At 50.6% G+C, this 13,568-nt stretch overlaps 1 long non-coding RNA gene across 1 annotated transcript; it reads right to left on the reverse strand.

Moving 5' to 3' along the window:
• Positions 1–386: 386 nt before the first annotated feature.
• Positions 387–1,400, reverse strand: LOC132083529 (uncharacterized). The gene is made up of 3 exons (XR_009419960.1): positions 1,347–1,400; positions 869–1,124; positions 387–757 (listed from the first exon to the last, which is right to left on the reverse strand). It is a non-coding gene; the product is annotated as an uncharacterized LOC132083529 (long non-coding RNA).
• Between the last annotated feature and the right edge of the window lie 12,168 nt (positions 1,401–13,568).

Below are 13,568 nucleotides of genomic sequence, written 5' to 3' on the forward strand. Positions count from 1 at the left end.
TTTGGATTGTTCTGGGAAAAACAATAAATAAAGCCTTTAGCTCCCTAATGGCAATCACTGCCTTGTCTCCTCAGCCCTGCTAAACATTTCCATGCAGAAGAGAAAAGGCTTCTGCTGTCCCTCTCATCACAGATCCAAAGGGCAACGGTGTGTGTGGATAAATGAACAGGTAGATGTACTTTCATTAAAATCACCACATTTAAATTACTCACAGACGAGATTGAAGACATGAGGTTAAAAACTTAATTGACTAAATCAGCTGAGATGCCAAGGGCTGATTATATCATTTAAAATAAATGTCATATTGGCCATCAAAAAAAAAAGTTCCGCACAATATTATTACATATCAAAAGCCATTATTCAAGAAGCACAAACAATATCCTCCTAAAGCCCTGGCGGATTTAAGAACATCACCCTCCCTGCTTTCTTGATTGTTTTTCTTCTTTCACAAACTGGATTGGGAGAGAAAAACAGACACCTTCCTGTGAGTCCCTGAAATCCAATATCAGAATAAAAACCTCCCCGGCTGCTTTCTCATCAAGGACTGCATCTTTGATTTAAGGCTAAAGGTGGGCAGGCACAGCCACCTTGCCCAGCCTTGCATGGAATTTGGGATATACCCTCATGATATCCAGGTTTAACCTTAGAAAATCCAAGTGGTTAAAAGTTATCTCCTCTCACCATTAATTGTGTTCTTCAAAACACTTTGGGTTATCCAGGCTCCATCCACTTCCAGCTCCACACTTAGAGTTTGTTCCTGCAAGCCACCAGCAGCCTCAGTGTTGGAGCTGATGGCTGCCACCAGATTTGTCCCCAAGCCAAGGGACAGGAGCAACATCCCCATCTCAGCACCTTGGGGACAACACACCTGGGCATGTGGTGTTCACTCTCTCCTTGCTACACCATCCATACAGAGATAAAAACATCCACACTCTTACTAAGAACAGAAAAAGCCAGAAACCCTTCAGCAGACAAGGACATTGTGTGGAAATCCAGAGCAGCTTCCAAATGATTTCCTAGCCTGGACTGGGAGCTCTTTACAGGCTGGGTGTTATCAATGGAGGATGGCTCTGGTGGCCCTTAAACCCAGGCTGTGGTGTCACAAGGAGGTGTTTGCTCTGTACCTGCAGTCACAGAATAACCAGGTTGGAAGAGACCTTCAAGACCATCAAGTCCAGCCCAGCCCCAACCCCTCAACTAAACCCTGGCACCCAGTGCCACATCCAGGCTTTGTTAAACACACCCGGGGATGGCGACTCCACCACCTCCCTGGGCAGAGCATCCCAGAACTTTATCACCTTTCTGTAAAAACCTTTTGTTATCATCATATTGAAAAGCTCCCATACCTTCTTGGTGATCTCTCATGGGCATCTCCTCACAGCACTGACTCCCTCCTTACAGCACAGCCAACAAACTCCCTTCACAAGGGCCTAACCCACCCTTTTATAGCACTCATCTTCATTGGACACACCTGTGGCCTGTTAAGGGCAGGCCTGCTCCCAATCTTTGGTGATTAGTACAGCTGCAACTGCTCAGGGGCGAGATTACCTTCTGCACAATCTTTATTTTCTTACATTCTATCCCCCCACAACCTTTTCCTAATATCCAACCTATATTTCCCTTAGCACATCTCAAGCCTGTGTCCTCTGGTTCTGTCAGTTTTTTTGCCAGTCCTTGTCCTCCACCTGCTCTCCATGAACAGGCAGGAGGAAGGACCCAAACCAAGGCAAAGCACAATCACTAAACCCCCACAAACTGGGCCTGGGGAAGTGGATAACCCCACAAGCCTCAAACTAACCAAAACCACACAAATCAGCCCCTGGGCTCTCCGTTACTCCAATTACATCTAATTACAAGCAGTGCCATCAAAGGTTTCTCAAGCTCTGTGTCTGTTCCTAGAGGCGCCTGTAAGGCAGGAAAAGCACATTAATATGCGTGTGCCATGTCCATGGAGGAGACCACAGGCTGGGAAGCAGCCTGGCAAAGAGCAGGGCTCTCTGATTTGGCTTTGCTGGGCTGGCAGACAGAGGTGCCATCCCTCGTCACCTTCCTGCATCCCTGTGCCCGTGGAGCCAGGTGTGTCCCAATCAGCCATTCCCCTCATTTCCCCCAGACCCGAGGTGTCAGAACCCAGGAAATTCCTCTGGCTGCCCTGGAGGACTCCAGAGCCTGGAGGGGGCTCAGAGACCTTGGCACGGAGGCAAAACCACCTGTGCCTTTGATTTTAGCCCATGGAAACATTTACCAACTTTGTGTGAGCCACAAGAGTCTGAGTAGAATGATAGTGAATTTATCACGGGGTGAAAAAGAAAAAATTTGGGGTTTTTAGAATGGGGGTTCAGGAGGCAGGATGGAGGGATTTGACTGGAAATTCCTCTGACTGCCCTGCAGGACTCGAGACCCTGGCAAGGGCTCAGAGACCTTGGCATGGAGTCAAAGACACCTGGGCCTTTGATTTTAGCCCTTGGAAACAATTCCCAACTTTGTATTCAGATGTACAAGCCACAAAAGTTTAAGTAGAATGATAGTTAATTTGTCACAGGGTGAAAATGTAGAATTTTGGGGTTTTAGAATGGGGGTTCAGGCAACAAGATGGAGGAATCTGGGTGTGTCCTGTCCTTCCTCCTGTTTCTTCTTGGCCTCTATCTTCTGCTGTGATGGTGGCACTTTTGGATTGGTTTAGAGTAGAGACCGACTGTCTAACAGAGGTGATAGGTACTGGAAAATTATTGTAAATAAAGTACACGTAGTTTTTAGTATAAGAAGCCAACACCACCCTGAGGGCAGTCACTGTGCCACAAACTGACCTGCTGGACAGATCTCAGCGGGTCAGAAAGACAATGTATGAGATAAGAGAAAATAAACAAGAGAGAACAAGAGCCAAGGAATCCTCTCTTCTTCTTCAGTCTCAGGGCTGGGAAAAAGAGACTTTCCAACACCTTGGGGTCATCTCAACACCAGAGACCTCACCAAGGGATCTTTCATCCATCTGGGCACATACCAGGGCTCACCCAGCTGCAGGATGAGCTTTGCCCAGGGACCCACACGTGGAGGGAGGGTAACAGACAGCAGGGTGATGTGTCACAGCAGGGCTCATCCTAAATCCCAACCACCAGGGACTAGGAAGGGACTAACCCTACCCCAGCCGAAAGCAGGACAGCAGGGAAGCTCCTCCTCTGTGCTGAGCTAAGCAGGAGCACAGTGCCCCCTTGCCTGGATGCTATCAGGATCCTTGATCCTCCCTGGATGCGGTGCAGGATCCCTGGCACAGCCCATGATGTCCCCGCACTTCCATCCCTGTGGCTTTTAGGGCATCAAGCACGTTCTGTGTCCCACGGAGCGTGCCCTGCAGGGGGCTGCATTACAAAGCCATTTACTGAAAATAAAAAGCCCGAAGCCCCAAGCAAATGCAGCGTAATTGCAGGGTTTCCAGGCGTCAGGCTCTCACAGCGCTGTGATCAGCCAGGCTCCGGGAGCCTTGGCCAAAACCCACCCCAAGCACTGGTGCTGAAACACCTCATGGCTCCTCGAACCCTCCCTGCTCTGGAGGAGGCAGCGGGAGCGCCGGGATGCTGCACATCTGGCAGCTGCAGAGCGCACATCTGGCAGCTGCAGAGCTCAGCATCGCTCCTGTCCGACATTGAGGGGTAAAACAGGCAGCAGGCACCGTCCAAGCCGGGGTGCTGCTCCCCTGCCTGCTCCCCCTCATCTCCTCAGGGGCTTTGAGCTGCTGGATGCTCCACAAAGAGCAGCCGGAGGTGTTAAAATTCCCGTCACGGCCCGCAAGGAGCCATCCCCAGCATCCCGCTGCAGAGCGAGCTAATCCTGCCAGGTTAATTCTCATCCTCAGTTCATTCCAGCTTATTAAAGCCAGCAGGCACCCTGCAGAGGATTCATTACCTGTGTCACTCGGAGGCGAGGCTGGGCCTTAATGAGCTGAGAAACGGGGGAGCAGAGCTGGGCAGGGTGCGTGCTGTTTGTGGGGGTACCTGGGGTTCCTGCAGCCCGCTCCCATCACGGGCAGTGCTGTCACAAACAACAGCAATGCTCAGGTTCTGAACGTTCTGCGAGGTTCCAAGCTCCATCCAGACACATCTCGCCCCCATTCCCTCCCTTACACCTGCTCTCCCCAAACCCCCAGCCCAGCCCAGAGCTCAACCTGGAGCTCAGCAGCTTTTATTTGCTGGGAATCACTGGCAGAGGGCAAAAGGAGATGAATTTTCATCTAGGTGAGCGAGCACATTACCAGCCAGGGAGATGGCAGCTGCTGCAGTACATCTTCATCCCTTTAAATAGTTCCCAGCCTTCCCCCCGCAGAGCCGGGCAGGCTGTGGGAGAGAGAGTTCTCCTAATTAATCCAGTCCTCTCCATCTCTGGTGAAACAGAGCCCGGGCTGGCGGATAAAATATTGCAGGAGCTAACAGAGGATGGCAGGCTTGGGGTAGCGAGGCAGAAAGCAGCGCTGGACTGCAGCCGAAGGGGTACAATTATTTTACTGCCATGCTATGCCTCTATTCCCAGACCTGTCTGGCATCTTCCAGCACCAGCCTGCCTTTTTCATCTGGGTTTTATCCCCCCCCCTGCCCATTTTTCACTCCACTCCCTTTTTACTCACTGGGTGGCTATTTAATTTGTTGTATTCCACGCTTTCCTTTTCACGAGCACAAAAAATAAACTTGAGCTTTCTTTTTCTCTCTTTCTCATTTCATTTTCAAAAATTTTGCTTTTTGTGGGGGAAAAAAAAAGGGGAGAGAAAGAATGGGATGGAAAATGCTAAAGGAGGCAGGAGATGAAAGTGGCTTTTATTCACAAGAGGGAGGATGCAAAAAGGAGTGAAGAGAGCATTGGATGCCACTCACACAATTATTTCGACCATACAGGAGTGAGACGTGTTGGACAACAGCTTTCAAGGGCTGCAGCAGAGCAAAGCCATGCCCAAAAGCACTGTGGCATCAAAAAACTGGGAGAACAACATGCAGGGAATGCTTGGGAATCACTTTTCTCCTGCACAGGGCTGGGCTGATGTTACCACCTCAGGAAGGCACTGCCTTCCTCCCCAGGGCCCTCCCCAGCCTTCATCTTCCCTGGCAGCTCTGCTCCACCTCCTCACCTCTACCCACTGTCCCTGCAAATCCTTTTTTTCTCTCAGGAGCAGCATTTTGGGCCCCCACACCTTCACCGCCGAGCAGCTCAGCAAAATGTGCACACACAGCCCCCAACACTTTGCCTATTTAAGTCCAAGCAGGTCTCCTCAAGGAGGAATATTATCTGCAAGCAGCAGAATGTCTAAAAAAACCATCTTTGCTGGTGATCAGAGAAATTGAGACAACAAACAGAGCACAGGAGGGAGGCAATCCCTCGTTTAAACCTGAGCGAGGAATCTGGCTGCCAGATCTGGGCTCTGCTGATGAGAGGGTTTAAAAACCAGTGGGAAGGCTTGCAATGCTCACAGGGCCAAATTCACCCCAGAAACAGTCCCTGGCTCCCCATTTGGCTGTGGCAGAGGAGGAGGCACAGAGAAAGTTACCAGGGTTTGCCTCAGATGAAGAGGGAAAACAAATTACTGTAGATCATCAAAGGTACCAAAGCCCCCATAGCCATCCTCATCTGTGCTGATAGCAGGGCTGGCTGTCCAGGCCCCTGAAAGGTTAAAAACACCATCAGGAAATTAAAGTGAATGACACCTGGGTGCCAGCAGCCTCCCACCTAGAGCTGCCATGCCTGCCAGGATGCCCAAGGCAAACCTGCTCACTGCTAAATGCTATTTCATCCTTCCTGGCTGGCCTTCATCCCCGGGCTTTTACCTTCTCTCCTCCCCCATAATGCTTTAAAGAGCATCCTGGTGCTCCACTGATAGCTCTCAATTACTGCAGAGCCAGGAGATGTTTGCTTTTAATAAGTTTTCCCAAAGAGCAGAGCAGCGGGGCTTGAAAGGGATGGATATCAGAGCTCTGCCAGGCTGGGACCACCCTGAGGTGGCAGCTCCAGCTCCCACCGCTGTGCCAGGGCCCTGCACAGCCCCGGAATGGCTTGGACACCTTTTCCTGCTCAACCCTTGGCTCCCTAGCCTGGGGCTCCCTCTGCCTGTCACCACACTGTGCTTGCTGTCCTCTGTCCCCACAGCTGGGGGGACATTCAGTGCTGCCAATGACAATCAGTGGTCAGACCAAACCTCCAAGCATCACCAGAACCTCCTCCTGGAGGTTCCAAATCCACAACCCAAGCCCAGAGGACAGTGCCACGTTATTAGGGGAGGTTTTCCCTCAGCTCACATCCTGCCTTCTCCTTGACAGCACCATCAGTGAGGCACCAGCACTTCCTCCAGAGGTTCTACCACGACTCAAATTTGTTGGCAGCTCAAGTTTTAAAAATACTGATGGCTGCTAGGCACAGAGTACAAAAAAATCCCCACCAAAGTCAGCAATTATCTGGGCTTAAGTAGAAATTAATTGCAGGCACCAGGAGGCTCCAGCAGGACACACGCAGACGTGTCACCCCCACCGAGTGTGGGGGAACAGCAGCACCCACGTTGCCATGGCTCTGCAGATCTTAAAGGCTTCCCCACAGCAGTGGTAAAAATAAAATCCAAAAGTATTCCCAGCTTGGATTGGGCTCCCTGATAAGCAGGGAGTTTGTATTGCCCAGGTGGGATGTGGGCCCTGACAGCGGCTCTGCCCGTGGGACAGGGACAGCCACGGGCAGGGACAGAGCCCTGGGCTGGGTGTGCCAGTGCCTGGCAGAGAGCAGGGTCCTGGGAAACCTCCCCCAGGGCTGCTGGAACCCCAGCTAGGAGAGGATGGCAGATTCCTGTGTGTTTAGGGGTGGGATGGCAGCATCTTTCACTCCACAGTCAGGTGGGACACAGAGGGATGTGAGTGAACAGCTGCATAGCACAAAAATGGCACACAAGTGACAAAAGACTTTTGAAAAGCTCTGGTGATGCCAGGAGAGTGCTGCCACCCACAGCCCCTCCCAGGAGCCCTGCAGCAAGCCACAGGAAAGGCACATTTTGCCTTCAAACATGTCCTGTGCTTCTCAGATGTGCAATTCTGCTGCACCTGGGTCCTTCTGCCTCCAACTCCACATTCCCAGAGGAGAAAACTCTTTTCTCAGACCCCTGGTTGCTCTTTCCAGCAGAAACAGATCAGCTCTGCCAGGCTCCATCATTCCCAAGTGCCTCAACTCCAAGCAGGAAGGTGGAGGAAGCCCGACCCTGCTCTGTAGAGCCTGCCAGGATTACTTTGCAGGTGCTGTGACCATGTTCACAGGGGTCTTAGGATGAGGGAAGAGATGAGGATCTGACTCCATGTTTCAGAAGGCTTGATTTATTATTTGACTATATATATTACATTAAAACTATACTAAAAGAATAGAAGAAAGGATTTCATCAGAAGGCTGGCTAAGAACAGAAAAAGAAAGAATGATAACAAAGGTTTGTGCCTCGGGCTCTCTGTCCAAGGCAGCTGACTGTGATTGACCATTAATTAGAAACAACCACATGAGACCAATCCCAGGTGCACCTGTTGCATTCCATTGTTTACATTTTGTGCCTGAGGCTTCCCAGCTTCTCAGGAAGAAAAATCCTAAAGGAAAGGATTTTTCATAAAAGATGTCTGCGACATTGTGCCATCATTTCCCGTGTCTGGAAGGCTGCTGTGTTACCTCTGCTGCGTTATCTCTCCCTCTGCTCCACATGCTGGCCCTCTCTGCAGGATTCCAAACCCCTCCCCTGCACTCCTGGTCTTCTCCCTCCTCCTGCAGCAAACCTGGGGGCACCACAAAGGCAGGAGCAGCAGCTTTGGGCTCTCCCTTCTCCCTGTTCAGAGATGGAGCATCCCCAGCCAGGCTCTGTGGCACCTCAAGGAGATAAAGACGGGACAGGAGTTTTAAACTGTTTATCAGCAGGATGTGAAGCCTCCAAAAGGGAGAGGATGATAAATTCACCCAGAGAATCAGAGGCACAGAGCGCAGGGTGACGACTTATCCTTCACCATACACACAGATTTATTAAAAATTTAAAATTGCTACATAGATCTAAAGGGCCAGGTTATTTATTTTTGCAAGGCTGATCAATCACATGTGTCCCCACAGGATACCAGACCTTTAGCTACTCATCTGATTATTCCTGCTTTACCTGCTCCAGCCCCAGTGCTTAATATTTCATCCACACGGTTCCTGGGCAAAGCTGGAGTGGAGTCTGATCTCCTGGCAGAGCCTTTGGATTTTATCAGCTCCCACTCAAGGGCAGAGGTGGAAGGAAAGGAATAACTTTTCTTGTACCCTCTGCCCCTCCTTTCAAAGCCACAGATTTATCTTCAGTCATCACCAGCCTAAAAATACAGAGGTTTTGATCATGAATGACAGAGGTGCTGTGGTGTTTCATCTCCCTGGGGAAAGGATGGCCAGAGAAGCCCTGGGGGTGGCACACGTGCTCACCTGCCTCTCCTGCAAACCACGTTTCAGCTGCAGAACTGAGGCTTTCTGTGGAGAAGGAGGGGAAGTGTTGGCAAGGGGCGGGGTTTTGTGGTCTATAAACTGCAAGGAAAAGCTCACACCGCCTCCCTGAGCTGGCTCCGGCCATGTGTTCCATCTCACCCCCATCTCTGCAGCCCACCTGCAAATGCTGCACAGGCAGGACAAAAAGGCAGCTCTGGGCTGGGGCTTGAGTCCACAGCAGGGCTGGGGGCCCTTCTCACAGCTCAGCATCCTCCAGGGCACGTCTGAGGAGCTGAGGGAATTCTGCAGCCTGACACTCTGGGATTGCTGCTGCAAGGAGGCTGATCTGTCCCCTGGGAGGAGGATGATGCTCAAAGCAGCTCCATCCACTTGGATTTTGCAGCAGACACACAGCCAGCAAAGAAAGCAGCACTGAAGCACCTGCTTGGGAGTCAGCAGCACTGAACACCTCCATGCCCACCTGTTGCATCTCTTGGCATGTTCAGGCTCAACTCAACCTCTGGAGCCCAGTCCCCATCGTTATTGCAATGGATGAGGGGAGAGGATGAGCTGAGGAGTCTCGGGTTGCTGTTGATAATTGCTGCCCCGAGATGTGCAGGGTGTCTCTGCTCCGGCCCGCGCAGCTGAAGAACGAGTCTGGACTCTTCACTTTTTGGTCTTGAGGTTGTTTATTAATTCTTATCTATAAAATTTTCTTTCTGCCCAGCCAAGATCTGCTCAGCAGGGCAGCCACAGGCACTCTGTGTTGTCCTTTTATACTACAAACTACGCATAACATATTTACACTTAATTCCCAATACCCATCACCTGTGTTAGACAGTGCACTTCTGCTCTAAACCAATCCCAAAGTGCCAACATCACAGCAGAAAATGGAGAACAAGAAGAAGGAGAAGAAAGGCTGGACACGCCCAGGTTCCTCCATCTTGTCCCCATAAGCCCCATACCAAAAATCCTAAAATCTACATTTTCACGCTGTGATCATTTTGTTATCACACTATTCAAACCTGTGTGACTTTCAGGTCCTCATACAAAGCTGGCAACTTGCTCCAGGGGTCAAAATCAAATCCCCAGGTGCTCTGGGCTGTGTGCCAGGGTCTCTGAGCCCCCCGGCGGGGTCCTCAGCAACTCTGGACACCCAAAGGGATGCACTGAGTTCTAACAGAGGAGTAACTGGGAAAGCTCCGGCTCTCCCCACGGAGTGCTCTGCACGGGACAGAGCCCCTGTCAGCCCCAGGCTGTGTTATTCCATGTGTCCCTTTTGTGCACAGGGCTAATTGAATGGTGATGGCAGTGCTAAGCAGCCCCCGTGCTCTGAGACCAGAGTGAGCTGAAGCTCTGAAATCGTGTAATTTTTTGCATGACTGAGTGCACAGATGTAATAAAAAAAAAAAAAATTAAAAAAAAGGGAAGAAAAGAAAAGAAAGAAGGAGGAAATCAGGCCCTTAAATGAATCTATGATTGATGGCAAGGAATGGTTGGAGGAGCTGAGTTACAAAGAGGCCAGCAGGGAATTGTCCCCCTCTGACCACGAAGGGGGCGAGACACATGCCCTGATCAAAGCTGTGCCCCCCTTGGAGCAGTGGTGCCCTGTCAGACTCCTCTGTGAGGAGCAATGGGCTCATTAGCAGAGCCAGAGCTCATTAGGGAAATGCAGAGATGACAATTACCCCTCCAGCCATGCTATGCCAAGCGTGGACTCTGTCTGGCCGCAGGGAAAATGACGGGAAACTGACTGGGAGAGAGAAAAGCTGGACCCTGATCACTGAGAGCTTCCTCCATCCACCCACAGGAAAACCCTGCAGAACTATTGCAGACTGAGGTGCCTCTTCTGAAAGCTCCTTCCCTCCTTTGCCAGGTTACACTTCTCCATCCAAGTCCTTTCCAGGGCTCCCAGTGGAGCTACAGCCACCAGTCCCTGCCCTGAGATGCCCGTGTCCCTTTGTCCCTCTGCTTTTCAGGTGATGCACAGGCCTAGCAGAGGTGATAGATCCCTGGAGCAAGGTGAAATATGGCATCTGGCATCCCCTGCTCCATCTCTGCATGTCAGCAAATCCCACAGGCAGGAATTCAGGGGATTCCTGGGATTCACCCTCCTGGCTCAAGTCCCTCAGCCAAAGCCAACATTAAACCTGCTGCCGGGGCTTTGCGCGGCTGTGGGTGCAAAGCAAACACCCCAGCACGGCCAGGGCTGATTAATAAAGCCTGGAGGATTGACAAGGAAAGGCTGAAGGGGAAGAGCTGGCTGCTAATATAATTCCAGGCACGCCAGGTGCCCCTATCACCCACATCAGGAGGAACAAAAAGAGTTTTCAGAAGAATCACGGTCAGTTAGCTAAAGATTTATTAATTTTATTCTTAGTGTGCTTTAATTGCTCCTATAAATTAAAAATGAACTGAGTCTGCACTGCGTAAAGTGACTGCATTCACCTAAAAAAATTGCACTTCAACTTTTAATTCCACTTCAATTGCACGCGGGCACGGCGGCAGCGCCGCTCCCGCGCGGCAGCCCAGGCTCAGACCCCCTGGAAATTGCCTTGGCAATCCCATTCCACCTCGGCTGAGCACATACATTTTTTAAAAGTTACTGCTGTGCCGTACAGAGCGACATTAATTGAGTGTTAACGAGCTGTCTGATCAGCTTCCCACTGTCCTTATTACTGGACGTCAGGGTCTCTGCAATGTCCCAATTAAACTGAATCAAAGAATACTTAATGCACGGTAAACTGGTTCCCAGCCACTCGAACTGATTACCCAGCTGTTCCCTTTATTTGGGGTCCCATTAAGCCACACACAGCCTATATTGCCCAAGCAGCTCCTATATTCTGGGTTTAAATGGAGATTTTTCAGGAGAGGCTGTGGGGATTTTGGGACGACAAACTTAACACCTCACGTTTCATCCCAAAACAGGGTGGTGCAGAGAGACAGGATGGGAGGAAAAGGCCTCGAGTTTCACCAGCTTAGATATTAGGACAAGGTTTATTTCATGGCAAATGTTGGGAAACATTTGAAAAGACTACTCAGGGAATCACCATCCTGGAAAGTGTTTAAAAAACATGTGGATGTGGCACTTGAGGACATGGTTTAATGGTGAACACGATAGTGGCTGGACCTGATGATCTTAAAGGTCTTTTTTAGCCTTAAAGACTCTGGGATTCTATAACAGAATCATCATAATTCAAATTGGGCACCTGGACTCAGTAGGCATTTTGTAGCTCCTGTTTTATTTAACCAGCTCTAGTGATAAAGATGGAAAGGCAGAAAATAACTTGAATCGCTGACGAAGAAATCCCAGCATCCCAATACCAACAGAAATACAGAGCCTACTAAAACCCCACTGGCAACATAAGATAAGCTCAGGACATAGGGCAGGACCAGCAAACCCTCCCTGCATATCTGCTCTGGGCTGGCAGGCTGCTCTGGCATAAAATAAAGTGCTTCTGGTTTGGCATCCACTTCAGCTTGGGTGGGAAATACCAGTTCAAGAGATTCCCTGAGGAAAAGCCTCCCAGGCCCTTGCTGTACACTGTGGAAATACCCAGAGATGCACAAGGTCTCCCAGGTTTATCTTTCCTATTTCCAGATGGACTCATCACCAGAAATGGGGAGTCATTCTGGCTGGGGGGAAGGAAACAACCTGACAGAGCACATGGCTCCCCCATCACAAAATTTCTTTGGATCTCTTGAATCGCCAATCCAAAGGCTGGGAGCATCCCTCTCCCCAGGATCACCCTTCCCACAAGGATCTCACATGGCCACCAGGATGGCTGCAGAGCAGAGACACCCACACATCCTCCAAAATGCCAACACTGCTCCAGCCAGTCCATCCAAGTCCCACATCCCACAGAAATCCAGAGATGGGGACAGGGCAGAGAGTCCAGCGTTTTCCAGCTGCAGGAGGAAAGCTGCTCCAGCTGTCTGCAGGCTCGGCGGTGACACCAGTTGAGATAAAAGAGAATTTAAGGTGCAGAGGAGAACCAAGCAGATCCTTGTAGATTGGAGGCGAACAAGATAAGGGAGCAATGATTAATACAGGCACATTACACGGGGACAATTCTGAGCACACGCAATTTTGGCGGATGGGAAAACGCGATAGCGCCGCGTCCTTACAGTCACTGAGCGGAGGTTTCCCCGAGTCAGCCTCAGCCAGCCACGCTCTGGGGGCAAAGAAAACAGACTTTTAAGGATCATCAGCATCCAGTTTCAGTAGAGAAGCCCACGTTTCAGCCAGCAGGACATTCCTGCAGCTCGAGCAGTAACAGTTTTATTCGCTGTTATTTTACAAGACGTTGGCAGAGCGCGCAGCGCAATTATCAGCGCCTTCGGCTCCCCCTGCTCCTAAATGGAACAGTCAAAGAAAATAGTCTAATTTGACAATTTTCAGTCAGTTGAAATGATACGTGGAGGAGACATGGAAGAAGAGAAGCGTATTATTCACTATTTGATAAATTATCCCCATTATGCGAGAGGCAAATCTGAGCAGGGACAGCACGGGCGCTTTTGGCAGTCCCAAAGGGGAGTGCTGTTGTGTTGGGTGGAGAAACAACCCTGCTCTGCTCAGGCCCTGCCTGTGAAGCCACAAACCCAAAGGAACAGGAGGAAGATGTTTGGCAGGGTCCAAAATTCATCGCCCTCTTCTGCCACCTCCACATGTCCCTCTGCTCCTGGGAGGGGTCTCATTTTGGTCACACTTTTCCCTGGTTTTCTCCTCTGCTCCTGGGAAGGGTCTCATTTTGGCCACACTTCTTCCTGGTTTTCTCCTCTGCTCCTGGGAAGGGCCTCATTTTGGCCACACTTTTCCCTGTTTTTCCCCTATCTCCCCACCATTTCTTATCCTGGTGTGGATAACAACCCCAAACTCTGGCCTGGGTATGGATTCCCTGCTCCTCCCTTCCCCAAACGATGCTGCAGACAGACACACACCCCAAGGGAACACCCACTGCTCTCCCAGATGAGTTTTCATGGATCCATGTGAGCACAGACACCTCCTCCCCACACTCCTGCACCCCCAAACCCCATCCCCACCGCTCCTGATCCACACAAATGTATTCATGAATTCACTCACAAAGTTCTCCCTGTGCTCGAGCGGGTGCTGCTTGTAATTGCTGGCGGCC

This window comes from Ammospiza nelsoni, chromosome 24, assembly GCF_027579445.1.
Source record: "Ammospiza nelsoni isolate bAmmNel1 chromosome 24, bAmmNel1.pri, whole genome shotgun sequence".
NCBI lineage: Eukaryota > Metazoa > Chordata > Aves > Passeriformes > Passerellidae > Ammospiza > Ammospiza nelsoni.